A 15,903-nucleotide genomic window follows, 5' to 3' on the forward strand; every position below is an offset into this window, starting at 1 on the left:
ATGTCCAAACCCCAGAGATTAACCCCATCACCCTGGCCCACACACCCCTCTCTTCATCGTCTAGAAGTTAACCTCATTGAATTGCCGGGGAAACTGGCGCTTCCCAGGCCTCTCTGTTCGGAAAGGCTTGCCGAAGCTGTACCTGGAAGCTGATCGGAGTCCTTCAACTGCTCGCACCTCTTTCCGGTCTAACATTACTAGTTATATAATTTGCTTCATAATTAAAGAAAAAAGTAAAGCAATGCTTATTTTTTTTTAAGGTGGGACTTGACGTCCAACTACCAAATTAGGTGTCGTGGTCGGAGGCGACTAGCAAACATACTTTACTGCAAATTTCTCATATTAAACATTAAATATAATACAATGGCTAGACTAGTACCGCAATACATCTTAGCTTTGCGGGTCTTGCCTATAACCGCCAAACATACTTCACTATAAATTTCTCATATTAAACATTAAATATAATACAATGGCTAGACTAGCACCGCAATACATCTTAGCTTTGCGGGTCTTGCCTATAACCGCCAAACATACTTCACTTTAAATTTCTCATATTAAACATTAAATATAATACAATAGCTAGAATAGCACCGCAATACATCTTAGCTTTGCGGGTCTTGCCTATAACCGCCAAACATACTTCACTTTAAATTTCTCATATTAAACATTAAATATAATACAATGGCTAGACTAGCACCGCAATACATCTTAGCTTTGCGGGTCTTGCCTATAACCGCCAAACATACTTCACTATAAATTTCTCATATTAAACATTAAATATAATACAATGGCTAGACTAGCACCGCAATACAGCTTAGCTTTGCGGGTCTTGCCTATAACCGCCAAACATACTTCACTTTAAATTTCTCATATTAAACATTAAATATAATACAATGGCTAGACTAGCACCGCAATACAGCTTAGCTTTGCGGGTCTTGCCTATAACCGCCAAACATATTTCACTATAAATTTCTCATATTAAACATTAAATATAATACAATGGCTAGACTAGCACCGCAATACATCTTAGCTTTGCGGGTCTTGCCTATAACCGCCAAACATACTTCACTTTAAATTTCTCATATTAAACATTAAATATAATACAATGGCTAGACTAGCACCGCAATACAGCTTAGCTTTGCGGGTCTTGCCTATAACCGCCAAACATACTTCACTATAAATTTCTCATATTAAACATTAAATATAATACAATGGCTAGACTAGCACCGCAATACAGCTTAGCTTTGCGGGTCTAGCCTATAACCGCCAAACATACTTCACTATAAATTTCTCATATTAAACATTAAATATAATACAATGGCTAGACTAGCACCGCAATACAGCTTAGCTTTGCGGGTCTTGCCTATAACCGCCAAACATACTTCACTTTAAATTTCTCATATTAAACATTAAATATAATACAATGGCTAGACTAGCACCGCAATACAGCTTAGCTTTGCGGGTCTTGCCTATAACCGCCAAACATACTTCACTATAAATTTCTCATATTAAACATTAAATATAATACAATGGCTAGACTAGCACCGCAATACATCTTAGCTTTGCGGGTCTTGCCTATAACCGCCAAACATACTTTACTGCAAATTTCTCATATTAAACATTAAATATAATACAATGGCTAGACTAGTACCGCAATACATCTTAGCTTTGCGGGTCTTGCCTATAACCGCCAAACATACTTCACTTTAAATTTCTCATATTAAACATTAAATATAATACAATAGCTAGAATAGCACCGCAATACATCTTAGCTTTGCGGGTCTTGCCTATAACCGCCAAACATACTTCACTTTAAATTTCTCATATTAAACATTAAATATAATACAATGGCTAGACTAGCACCGCAATACATCTTAGCTTTGCGGGTCTTGCCTATAACCGCCAAACATACTTCACTATAAATTTCTCATATTAAACATTAAATATAATACAATGGCTAGACTAGCACCGCAATACAGCTTAGCTTTGCGGGTCTTGCCTATAACCGCCAAACATACTTCACTTTAAATTTCTCATATTAAACATTAAATATAATACAATGGCTAGACTAGCACCGCAATACAGCTTAGCTTTGCGGGTCTTGCCTATAACCGCCAAACATACTTCACTATAAATTTCTCATATTAAACATTAAATATAATACAATGGCTAGACTAGCACCGCAATACATCTTAGCTTTGCGGGTCTTGCCTATAACCGCCAAACATACTTCACTTTAAATTTCTCATATTAAACATTAAATATAATACAATGGCTAGACTAGCACCGCAATACAGCTTAGCTTTGCGGGTCTTGCCTATAACCGCCAAACATACTTCACTATAAATTTCTCATATTAAACATTAAATATAATACAATGGCTAGACTAGCACCGCAATACAGCTTAGCTTTGCGGGTCTTGCCTATAACCGCCAAACATACTTCACTTTAAATTTCTCATATTAAACATTAAATATAATACAATGGCTAGACTAGCACCGCAATACAGCTTAGCTTTGCGGGTCTTGCCTATAACCGCCAAACATACTTCACTATAAATTTCTCATATTAAACATTAAATATAATACAATGGCTAGACTAGCACCGCAATACAGCTTAGCTTTGCGGGTCTAGCCTATAACCGCCAAACATACTTCACTATAAATTTCTCATATTAAACATTAAATATAATACAATGGCTAGACTAGCACCGCAATACAGCTTAGCTTTGCGGGTCTTGCCTATAACCGCCAAACATACTTCACTTTAAATTTCTCATATTAAACATTAAATATAATACAATGGCTAGACTAGCACCGCAATACAGCTTAGCTTTGCGGGTCTTGCCTATAACCGCCAAACATACTTCACTATAAATTTCTCATATTAAACATTAAATATAATACAATGGCTAGACTAGCACCGCAATACATCTTAGCTTTGCGGGTCTTGCCTATAACCGCCAAACATACTTTACTGCAAATTTCTCATATTAAACATTAAATATAATACAATGGCTAGACTAGTACCGCAATACATCTTAGCTTTGCGGGTCTTGCCTATAACCGCCAAACATACTTCACTATAAATTTCTCATATTAAACATTAAATATAATACAATGGCTAGACTAGCACCGCAATACATCTTAGCTTTGCGGGTCTTGCCTATAACCGCCAAACATACTTCACTTTAAATTTCTCATATTAAACATTAAATATAATACAATAGCTAGAATAGCACCGCAATACATCTTAGCTTTGCGGGTCTTGCCTATAACCGCCAAACATACTTCACTTTAAATTTCTCATATTAAACATTAAATATAATACAATGGCTAGACTAGCACCGCAATACATCTTAGCTTTGCGGGTCTTGCCTATAACCGCCAAACATACTTCACTATAAATTTCTCATATTAAACATTAAATATAATACAATGGCTAGACTAGCACCGCAATACAGCTTAGCTTTGCGGGTCTTGCCTATAACCGCCAAACATACTTCACTTTAAATTTCTCATATTAAACATTAAATATAATACAATGGCTAGACTAGCACCGCAATACAGCTTAGCTTTGCGGGTCTTGCCTATAACCGCCAAACATACTTCACTATAAATTTCTCATATTAAACATTAAATATAATACAATGGCTAGACTAGCACCGCAATACATCTTAGCTTTGCGGGTCTTGCCTATAACCGCCAAACATACTTCACTTTAAATTTCTCATATTAAACATTAAATATAATACAATGGCTAGACTAGCACCGCAATACAGCTTAGCTTTGCGGGTCTTGCCTATAACCGCCAAACACACTTCACTATAAATTTCTCATATTAAACATTAAATATAATACAATGGCTAGACTAGCACCGCAATACAGCTTAGCTTTGCGGGTCTAGCCTATAACCGCCAAACATACTTCACTATAAATTTCTCATATTAAACATTAAATATAATACAATGGCTAGACTAGCACCGCAATACAGCTTAGCTTTGCGGGTCTTGCCTATAACCGCCAAACATACTTCACTTTAAATTTCTCATATTAAACATTAAATATAATACAATGGCTAGACTAGCACCGCAATACAGCTTAGCTTTGCGGGTCTTGCCTATAACCGCCAAACATACTTCACTATAAATTTCTCATATTAAACATTAAATATAATACAATGGCTAGACTAGCACCGCAATACATCTTAGCTTTGCGGGTCTTGCCTATAACCGCCAAACATACTTCACTTTAAATTTCTCATATTAAACATTAAATATAATACAATGGCTAGACTAGCACCGCAATACATCTTAGCTTTGCGTGTCTTGCCTATAACCGCCAAACATACTTCACTATAAATTTCTCATATTAAACATTAAATATAATACAATGGCTAGACTAGCACTGCAATACAGCTTAGCTTTGCGGGTCTAGCCTATAACCGCCAAACATACTTCACTATAAATTTCTCATATTAAACATTAAATATAATACAATGGCTAGACTAGCACCGCAATACAGCTTAGCTTTGCGGGTCTAGCCTATAACCGCCAAACATACTTCACTATAAATTTCTCATATTAAACATTAAATATAATACAATGGCTAGACTAGCACCGCAATACAGCTTAGCTTTGCGGGTCCTGCCTATAACCGCCAAACATACTTCACTATAAATTTCTCATATTAAACATTAAATATAATACAATGGCTAGACTAGCACCGCAATACAGCTTAGCTTTGCGGGTCTAGCCTATAACCGCCAAACATACTTCACTATAAATTTCTCATATTAAACATTAAATATAATACAATGGCTAGACTAGCACCGCAATACAGCTTAGCTTTGCGGGTCTAGCCTATAACCGCCAAACATACTTCACTATAAATTTCTCATATTAAACATTAAATATAATACAATGGCTAGACTAGTGCCGCAATAATTTTCAAACCGGAAATCGAAGCTTTGCTTACCGGAAAGCACATCTTTGCTATACAGTTTTCGTCTCTAACCGGATGGCTTAACATTGCGCTTATAGAGGCGCATATAATCAGCCGAGAATGTGTGTTCACCAATTCCAGTTCCTCCAATAAAATATACGCGGATCTCAAATCATGTATTTCCGGAATAAGCTCAGAATTTTTTAAAATTTCACGCTGTAACAATGCTTCCGGTTGGTAAAATGAGTGAAATAAAAAGAAAATTCCAAGAAATTTTTCATAATAATAAAAACAAAAAAGGGTAATGCGTATAACAAAATTAAAGATGGATTTGATGGACGCTCATTGGAAATCGTATAGACGAGAGTAGTGTAGTTGAACTTGCCAGATCAATATAGCATAGCATAGAGAGAGAGATGGCCTAACTGGAGGACATACTTCCGGGGGGAGAAGCAAGCAGATGTGGCCCGCATTATCTTCCTAAACTGGGACACTTGAGAGCTTGGTCACGGTGCCGCGAAATTAATAGCAAAATGGCGCCAACCTGGCCTAATTCATGAACATACATAACTATGATATGAACTTAATTATTATTAGTGCAATATTTAATTGGTGTAAACTAAAAAAGGAAAATTCGTTGTTGCGATATATTGCTGCACTATTTGAGATCATCCGAATACAAATGAAAAATCACATGTTTTAATAAAAACAGACCCAATACAAAAACATTTTTCAAAATAAAAGAAAAGGAAAAATTTGATATATGATTTAGATGGCATTGACGGACTCGTCAATAAGCTTTTAAACAAAATCAGATCAGATTATCGGAAGGAGCCACTTTACTTAAGAAATATTTTAGTTTTTCTCGAGATTTTCCTAAAAAATTGGTAAAAAAAAACAAAAAAAACTGCACATTCACAGTTTCGCATTTTTCACTTGGATTGGTTTTCTCCGGAAACAGGTGCACTTCCGGGGTGTGAAAGGGCTCTTTAACCAGTTTAGCGGGTTTGACGTAAAAAGTAAAGTAATCGCCTATTTTTTTAGGTGGGGCTTTACGTCCAACTACCAACTAGGTGTCGTGGACGAAGGCGATTAGCAAACATACTATACTATAAATTTCTCATATTAACCATTAAATAAAATCCAAGGGGTTAGACTAGTACCGCAATACATCTTAGCTTTGCGGGTCTAGCCTCTAACCGCCTAACATACTTTACTGTAAATTTCTCATATTAACTATTAAATAACATTCAAGGGGTTAGACTAGTACCGCAATACATCTTAGCTTTGCGGGTCTAGCCTATAACCGCCTAACATACTTTACTGTAAATTTCTCATATTAACTATTAAATAACATTCAAGGGGTTAGACTAGTACCGCAATACATCTTAGCTTTGCGGGTCTAGCCTCTAACCGCCTAACATACTTTACTGTAAATTTCTCATATTAACTATTAAATAACATTCAAGGGGTTAGACTAGTACCGCAATACATCTTAGCTTTGCGGGTCTAGCCTATAACCGCCTAACATACTTAACTGTAAATTTCTCATATTAACCATTAAATAAAATCCAAGGGCTAGACTAGTACCGCAATACATATTAGCTTTGCGAGTCTAGCCTCTAACCGCCAAACATACTTTACTATAAATTTCTCATATTAACTATTAAATAACATTCAAGGGGTTAGACTAGTACCGCAATACATATTAGCTTTGCGAGTCTAGCCTCTAACCGCCTAACATACTTTACTATAAATTTCTCATATTAACTATTAAATAACATTCAAGGGGTTAGACTAGTACCGCAATACATATTAGCTTTGCGAGTCTAGCCTCTAACCGCCTAACATACTTTACTATAAATTTCTCATATTAACTATTAAATAACATTCAAGGGGTTAGACTAGTACCGCAATACATCTTAGCTTTGCGGGTCTAGCCTATAACCGCCTAACATACTTAACTGTAAATTTCTCATATTAACCATTAAATAAAATCCAAGGGCTAGACTAGTACCGCAATACATATTAGCTTTGCGAGTCTAGCCTCTAACCGCCAAACATACTTTACTATAAATTTCTCATATTAACTATTAAATAACATTCAAGGGGTTAGACTAGTACCGCAATACATATTAGCTTTGCGAGTCTAGCCTCTAACCGCCTAACATACTTTACTATAAATTTCTCATATTAACTATTAAATAACATTCAAGGGGTTAGACTAGTACCGCAATACATCTTAGCTTTGCGGGTCTAGCCTATAACCGCCTAACATACTTAACTGTAAATTTCTCATATTAACCATTAAATAAAATCCAAGGGCTAGACTAGTACCGCAATACATATTAGCTTTGCGAGTCTAGCCTCTAACCGCCAAACATACTTTACTATAAATTTCTCATATTAACTATTAAATAACATTCAAGGGGTTAGACTAGTACCGCAATACATATTAGCTTTGCGAGTCTAGCCTCTAACCGCCTAACATACTTTACTATAAATTTCTCATATTAACTATTAAATAACATTCAAGGGGTTAGACTAGTACCGCAATACATCTTAGCTTTGCGGGTCTAGCCTATAACCGCCTAACATACTTAACTGTAAATTTCTCATATTAACCATTAAATAAAATCCAAGGGCTAGACTAGTACCGCAATACATCTTAGCTTTGCGGGTCTAGCCTCTAACCGCCTAACATACTTTACTGTAAATTTCTCATATTAACTATTAAATAACATTCAAGGGGTTAGACTAGTACCGCAATACATCTTAGCTTTGCGGGTCTAGCCTCTAACCGCCTAACATACTTTACTGTAAATTTCTCATATTAACTATTAAATAACATTCAAGGGGTTAGACTAGTACCGCAATACATCTTAGCTTTGCGGGTCTAGCCTCTAACCGCCTAACATACTTTACTATAAATTTCTCATATTAACTATTAAATAACATTCAAGGGGTTAGACTAGTACCGCAATACATCTTAGCTTTGCGAGTCTAGCCTCTAACCGCCTAACATACTTTACTATAAATTTCTCATATTAACTATTAAATAACATTCAAGGGGTTAGACTAGTACCGCAATACATCTTAGCTTTGCGGGTCTAGCCTCTAACCGCCTAACATACTTTACTGTAAATTTCTCATATTAACTATTAAATAACATTCAAGGGGTTAGACTAGTACCGCAATACATCTTAGCTTTGCGGGTCTAGCCTATAACCGCCTAACATACTTAACTGTAAATTTCTCATATTAACCATTAAATAAAATCCAAGGGCTAGACTAGTACCGCAATACATCTTAGCTTTGCGGGTCTAGCCTCTAACCGCCTAACATACTTTACTGTAAATTTCTCATATTAACTATTAAATAACATTCAAGGGGTTAGACTAGTACCGCAATACATCTTAGCTTTGCGGGTCTAGCCTCTAACCGCCTAACATACTTTACTGTAAATTTCTCATATTAACTATTAAATAACATTCAAGGGGTTAGACTAGTACCGCAATACATCTTAGCTTTGCGAGTCTAGCCTCTAACCGCCTAACATACTTTACTATAAATTTCTCATATTAACTATTAAATAACATTCAAGGGGTTAGACTACTACCGCAATACATCTTAGCTTTGCGGGTCTAGCCTATAACCGCCTAACATACTTAACTGTAAATTTCTCATATTAACCATTAAATAAAATCCAAGGGCTAGACTAGTACCGCAATACATCTTAGCTTTGCGGGTCTAGCCTCTAACCGCCTAACATACTTTACTATAAATTTCTCATATTAACTATTAAATAACATTCAAGGGGTTAGACTAGTACCGCAATACATCTTAGCTTTGCGGGTCTAGCCTATAACCGCCTAACATACTTAACTATAAATTTCTCATATTAACTATTAAATAACATCCAAGGGCTAGACTAGTACCGCAATACATCTTAGCTTTGCGGGTCTAGCCTCTAACCGCCTAACATACTTTACTATAAATTTCTCATATTAACTATTAAATAACATCCAAGGGCTAGACTAGTACCGCAATACATCTTAGCTTTGCGGGTCTAGCCTCTAACCGCCTAACATACTTAACTATAAATTTCTCATATTAACTATTAAATAACATCCAAGGGCTAGACTAGTACCGCAATACATCTTAGCTTTGCGGGTCTAGCCTATAACCGCCTAACATACTTAACTATAAATTTCTCATATTAACTATTAAATAACATCCAAGGGCTAGACTAGTACCGCAATACATCTTAGCTTTGCGGGTCTAGCCTATAACCGCCTAACATACTTAACTATAAATTTCTCATATTAACTATTAAATAACATCCAAGGGCTAGACTAGTACCGCAATACATCTTAGCTTTGCGGGTCTAGCCTCTAACCGCCTAACATACTTTACTATAAATTTCTCATATTAACTATTAAATAACATCCAAGGGCTAGACTAGTACCGCAATACATCTTAGCTTTGCGGGTCTAGCCTCTAACCGCCTAACATACTTAACTATAAATTTCTCATATTAACTATTAAATAACATCCAAGGGCTAGACTAGTACCGCAATACATCTTAGCTTTGCGGGTCTAGCCTATAACCGCCTAACATACTTAACTATAAATTTCTCATATTAACTATTAAATAACATCCAAGGGCTAGACTAGTACCGCAATACATCTTAGCTTTGCGGGTCTAGCCTCTAACCGCCTAACATACTTTACTATAAATTTCTCATATTAACTATTAAATAACATCCAAGGGCTAGACTAGTACCGCAATACATCTTAGCTTTGCGGGTCTAGCCTCTAACCGCCTAACATACTTTACTATAAATTTCTCATATTAACTATTAAATAACATTCAAGGGGTTAGACTAGTACCGCAATACATCTTAGCTTTGCGGGTCTAGCCTATAACCGCCTAACATACTTAACTGTAAATTTCTCATATTAACCATTAAATAAAATCCAAGGGCTAGACTAGTACCGCAATACATCTTAGCTTTGCGGGTCTAGCCTCTAACCGCCTAACATACTTTACTATAAATTTCTCATATTAACTATTAAATAACATCCAAGGGCTAGACTAGTACCGCAATACATCTTAGCTTTGCGGGTCTAGCCTCTAACCGCCTAACATACTTTACTATAAATTTCTCATATTAACTATTAAATAACATCCAAGGGCTAGACTAGTACCGCAATACATCTTAGCTTTGCGGGTCTAGCCTCTAACCGCCTAACATACTTTACTATAAATTTCTCATATTAACTATTAAATAACATTCAAGGGGTTAGACTAGTACCGCAATACATCTTAGCTTTGCGGGTCTAGCCTCTAACCGCCTAACATACTTTACTATAAATTTCTCATATTAACTATTAAATAACATTCAAGGGGTTAGACTAGTACCGCAATACATCTTAGCTTTGCGGGTCTAGCCTCTAACCGCCTAACATACTTTACTATAAATTTCTCATATTAACTATTAAATAACATTCAAGGGGTTAGACTAGTACCGCAATACATCTTAGCTTTGCGGGTCTAGCCTCTAACCGCCTAACATACTTTACTATAAATTTCTCATATTAACTATTAAATAACATCCAAGGGCTAGACTAGTACCGCAATACATCTTAGCTTTGCGGGTCTAGCCTCTAACCGCCTAACATACTTTACTATAAATTTCTCATATTAACTATTAAATAACATCCAAGGGCTAGACTAGTACCGCAATACATCTTAGCTTTGCGGGTCTAGCCTCTAACCGCCTAACATACTTTACTATAAATTTCTCATATTAACTATTAAATAACATCCAAGGGCTAGACTAGTACCGCAATACATCTTAGCTTTGCGGGTCTAGCCTCTAACCGCCTAACATACTTTACTATAAATTTCTCATATTAACTATTAAATAACATCCAAGGGCTAGACTAGTACCGCAATACATCTTAGCTTTGCGGGTCTAGCCTCTAACCGCCTAACATACTTTACTATAAATTTCTCATATTAACTATTAAATAACATCCAAGGGCTAGACTAGTACCGCAATACATCTTAGCTTTGCGGGTCTAGCCTCTAACCGCCTAACATACTTTACTATAAATTTCTCATATTAACTATTAAATAACATTCAAGGGGTTAGACTAGTACCGCAATACATCTTAGCTTTGCGGGTCTAGCCTATAACCGCCTAACATACTTAACTGTAAATTTCTCATATTAACCATTAAATAAAATCCAAGGGCTAGACTAGTACCGCAATACATCTTAGCTTTGCGGGTCTAGCCTCTAACCGCCTAACATACTTTACTATAAATTTCTCATATTAACTATTAAATAACATCCAAGGGCTAGACTAGTACCGCAATACATCTTAGCTTTGCGGGTCTAGCCTCTAACCGCCTAACATACTTTACTATAAATTTCTCATATTAACTATTAAATAACATCCAAGGGCTAGACTAGTACCGCAATACATCTTAGCTTTGCGGGTCTAGCCTCTAACCGCCTAACATACTTTACTATAAATTTCTCATATTAACTATTAAATAACATTCAAGGGGTTAGACTAGTACCGCAATACATCTTAGCTTTGCGGGTCTAGCCTCTAACCGCCTAACATACTTTACTATAAATTTCTCATATTAACTATTAAATAACATTCAAGGGGTTAGACTAGTACCGCAATACATCTTAGCTTTGCGGGTCTAGCCTCTAACCGCCTAACATACTTTACTATAAATTTCTCATATTAACTATTAAATAACATTCAAGGGGTTAGACTAGTACCGCAATACATCTTAGCTTTGCGGGTCTAGCCTCTAACCGCCTAACATACTTTACTATAAATTTCTCATATTAACTATTAAATAACATCCAAGGGCTAGACTAGTACCGCAATACATCTTAGCTTTGCGGGTCTAGCCTCTAACCGCCTAACATACTTTACTATAAATTTCTCATATTAACTATTAAATAACATCCAAGGGCTAGACTAGTACCGCAATACATCTTAGCTTTGCGGGTCTAGCCTCTAACCGCCTAACATACTTTACTATAAATTTCTCATATTAACTATTAAATAACATTCAAGGGGTTAGACTAGTACCGCAATACATCTTAGCTTTGCGGGTCTAGCCTCTAACCGCCTAACATACTTTACTATAAATTTCTCATATTAACTATTAAATAACATTCAAGGGGTTAGACTAGTACCGCAATACATCTTAGCTTTGCGGGTCTAGCCTCTAACCGCCTAACATACTTTACTATAAATTTCTCATATTAACTATTAAATAACATCCAAGGGCTAGACTAGTACCGCAATACATCTTAGCTTTGCGGGTCTAGCCTATAACCGCCTAACATACTTAACTATAAATTTCTCATATTAACTATTAAATAACATCCAAGGGCTAGACTAGTACCGCAATACATCTTAGCTTTGCGGGTCTAGCCTCTAACCGCCTAACATACTTTACTATAAATTTCTCATATTAACTATTAAATAACATCCAAGGGCTAGACTAGTACCGCAATACATCTTAGCTTTGCGGGTCTAGCCTCTAACCGCCTAACATACTTTACTATAAATTTCTCATATTAACTATTAAATAACATTCAAGGGGTTAGACTAGTACCGCAATACATCTTAGCTTTGCGGGTCTAGCCTATAACCGCCTAACATACTTAACTGTAAATTTCTCATATTAACCATTAAATAAAATCCAAGGGCTAGACTAGTACCGCAATACATCTTAGCTTTGCGGGTCTAGCCTCTAACCGCCTAACATACTTTACTATAAATTTCTCATATTAACTATTAAATAACATCCAAGGGCTAGACTAGTACCGCAATACATCTTAGCTTTGCGGGTCTAGCCTCTAACCGCCTAACATACTTTACTATAAATTTCTCATATTAACTATTAAATAACATCCAAGGGCTAGACTAGTACCGCAATACATCTTAGCTTTGCGGGTCTAGCCTCTAACCGCCTAACATACTTTACTATAAATTTCTCATATTAACTATTAAATAACATTCAAGGGGTTAGACTAGTACCGCAATACATCTTAGCTTTGCGGGTCTAGCCTATAACCGCCTAACATACTTAACTGTAAATTTCTCATATTAACCATTAAATAAAATCCAAGGGCTAGACTAGTACCGCAATACATCTTAGCTTTGCGGGTCTAGCCTCTAACCGCCTAACATACTTTACTGTAAATTTCTCATATTAACTATTAAATAACATTCAAGGGGTTAGACTAGTACCGCAATACATCTTAGCTTTGCGGGTCTAGCCTCTAACCGCCTAACATACTTTACTGTAAATTTCTCATATTAACTATTAAATAACATTCAAGGGGTTAGACTAGTACCGCAATACATCTTAGCTTTGCGGGTCTAGCCTATAACCGCCTAACATACTTTACTGTAAATTTCTCATATTAACTATTAAATAACATTCAAGGGGTTAGACTAGTACCGCAATACATCTTAGCTTTGCGGGTCTAGCCTATAACCGCCTAACATACTTTACTGTAAATTTCTCATATTAACTATTAAATAACATTCAAGGGGTTAGACTAGTACCGCAATACATCTTAGCTTTGCGGGTCTAGCCTATAACCGCCTAACATACTTTACTGTAAATTTCTCATATTAACTATTAAATAACATTCAAGGGGTTAGACTAGTACCGCAATACATCTTAGCTTTGCGGGTCTAGCCTATAACCGCCTAACATACTTTACTGTAAATTTCTCATATTAACTATTAAATAACATTCAAGGGGTTAGACTAGTACCGCAATACATCTTAGCTTTGCGGGTCTAGCCTATAACCGCCTAACATACTTTACTGTAAATTTCTCATATTAACTATTAAATAACATTCAAGGGGTTAGACTAGTACCGCAATACATCTTAGCTTTGCGGGTCTAGCCTATAACCGCCTAACATACTTTACTGTAAATTTCTCATATTAACTATTAAATAACATTCAAGGGGTTAGACTAGTACCGCAATACATCTTAGCTTTGCGGGTCTAGCCTATAACCGCCTAACATACTTTACTGTAAATTTCTCATATTAACTATTAAATAACATTCAAGGGGTTAGACTAGTACCGCAATACATCTTAGCTTTGCGGGTCTAGCCTATAACCGCCTAACATACTTTACTGTAAATTTCTCATATTAACTATTAAATAACATTCAAGGGGTTAGACTAGTACCGCAATACATCTTAGCTTTGCGGGTCTAGCCTCTAACCGCCTAACATACTTTACTGTAAATTTCTCATATTAACTATTAAATAACATTCAAGGGGTTAGACTAGTACCGCAATACATCTTAGCTTTGCGGGTCTAGCCTCTAACCGCCTAACATACTTTACTGTAAATTTCTCATATTAACTATTAAATAACATCCAAGGGCTAGACTAGTACCGCAATACATCTTAGCTTTGCGGGTCTAGCCTATAACCGCCTAACATACTTTACTGTAAATTTCTCATATTAACTATTAAATAACATTCAAGGGGTTAGACTAGTACCGCAATACATCTTAGCTTTGCGGGTCTAGCCTCTAACCGCCTAACATACTTAACTATAAATTTCTCATATTAACTATTAAATAACATCCAAGGGCTAGACTAGTACCGCAATACATCTTAGCTTTGCGGGTCTAGCCTATAACCGCCTAACATACTTTACTGTAAATTTCTCATATTAACTATTAAATAACATCCAAGGGCTAGACTAGTACCGCAATACATCTTAGCTTTGCGGGTCTAGCCTCTAACCGCCTAACATACTTTACTGTAAATTTCTCATATTAACTATTAAATAACATCCAAGGGCTAGACTAGTACCGCAATACATCTTAGCTTTGCGGGTCTAGCCTATAACCGCCTAACATACTTTACTGTAAATTTCTCATATTAACTATTAAATAACATTCAAGGGGTTAGACTAGTACCGCAATACATCTTAGCTTTGCGGGTCTAGCCTCTAACCGCCTAACATACTTAACTATAAATTTCTCATATTAACTATTAAATAACATCCAAGGGCTAGACTAGTACCGCAATACATCTTAGCTTTGCGGGTCTAGCCTATAACCGCCTAACATACTTTACTGTAAATTTCTCATATTAACTATTAAATAACATTCAAGGGGTTAGACTAGTACCGCAATACATCTTAGCTTTGCGGGTCTAGCCTATAACCGCCTAACATACTTTACTGTAAATTTCTCATATTAACTATTAAATAACATTCAAGGGGTTAGACTAGTACCGCAATACATCTTAGCTTTGCGGGTCTAGCCTCTAACCGCCTAACATACTTTACTGTAAATTTCTCATATTAACTATTAAATAACATTCAAGGGGTTAGACTAGTACCGCAATACATCTTAGCTTTGCGGGTCTAGCCTATAACCGCCTAACATACTTTACTGTAAATTTCTCATATTAACTATTAAATAACATCCAAGGGTTAGACTAGTACCGCAATACATCTTAGCTTTGCGGGTCTAGCCTATAACCGCCTAACATACTTTACTGTAAATTTCTCATATTAACTATTAAATAACATTCAAGGGGTTAGACTAGTACCGCAATACATCTTAGCTTTGCGGGTCTAGCCTATAACCGCCTAACATACTTTACTGTAAATTTCTCATATTAACTATTAAATAACATTCAAGGGGTTAGACTAGTACCGCAATACATCTTAGCTTTGCGGGTCTAGCCTATAACCGCCTAACATACTTTACTGTAAATTTCTCATATTAACTATTAAATAACATTCAAGGGGTTAGACTAGTACCGCAATACATCTTAGCTTTGCGGGTCTAGCCTCTAACCGCCTAACATACTTTACTGTAAATTTCTCATATTAACTATTAAATAACATTCAAGGGGTTAGAC

At 36.0% G+C, this 15,903-nt stretch overlaps 1 protein-coding gene across 16 annotated transcripts in view; it reads left to right on the forward strand.

Moving 5' to 3' along the window:
• S6KL (ribosomal protein S6 kinase like) overlaps positions 1-15,903 on the forward strand; it is a 147,732-nt gene that overhangs the window by 17,003 nt on the left and 114,826 nt on the right. The gene's annotated exons all lie outside the window — the stretch shown is intronic.

The sequence above is a fragment of the Rhodnius prolixus genome, unplaced genomic scaffold (assembly GCF_049639745.1).
Source record: "Rhodnius prolixus isolate KJV_2025 unplaced genomic scaffold, Rpr scaffold_13, whole genome shotgun sequence".
In the NCBI taxonomy this organism is placed as follows: Eukaryota; Metazoa; Arthropoda; class Insecta; order Hemiptera; family Reduviidae; genus Rhodnius; species Rhodnius prolixus.